The sequence below is a fragment of the Brassica oleracea genome, chromosome C1 (assembly GCF_000695525.1).
Source record: "Brassica oleracea var. oleracea cultivar TO1000 chromosome C1, BOL, whole genome shotgun sequence".
In the NCBI taxonomy this organism is placed as follows: domain Eukaryota; kingdom Viridiplantae; phylum Streptophyta; class Magnoliopsida; order Brassicales; family Brassicaceae; genus Brassica; species Brassica oleracea.
In genome coordinates this window covers 29,873,003-29,873,394 of record NC_027748.1, presented here as the reverse complement: position 1 = coordinate 29,873,394, position 392 = coordinate 29,873,003, and positions in this window count along the sequence as shown.

Here is a 392-nt window from a genome sequence, read left to right as displayed (position 1 = left end):
CCAACTAAACCATCTTTGTTATGGTTAGTATAATATAGACCCAAGTCTTTCGTTCCTTGCAGGTAACGAAGAACATGTTTGATAGTAGCTAAACCTAGATAGTAGGTTCATGGCAAAGCTTATATCAGGCCGTGTGTGAGTTGCCAAGTACATTAAAGCTCCTATGGCACTGAGATATGGCATTTCGGGACCTAGGTCATCTTCATCTTCCATCTTGCGACGGAATGGGTCAGTGTCCAGGCCGAGAGACTTCACGACCATGGGACTGATCAGAGAATGGCAATCGGCAATATTGAGTCTCTTGAGTACATTTCCAGTGTATGCCATCTGATGCACAAGGATCCCATCATTTATGTACTCAAGTTGTAATCCCAAACAGAATTTTGTTTTCC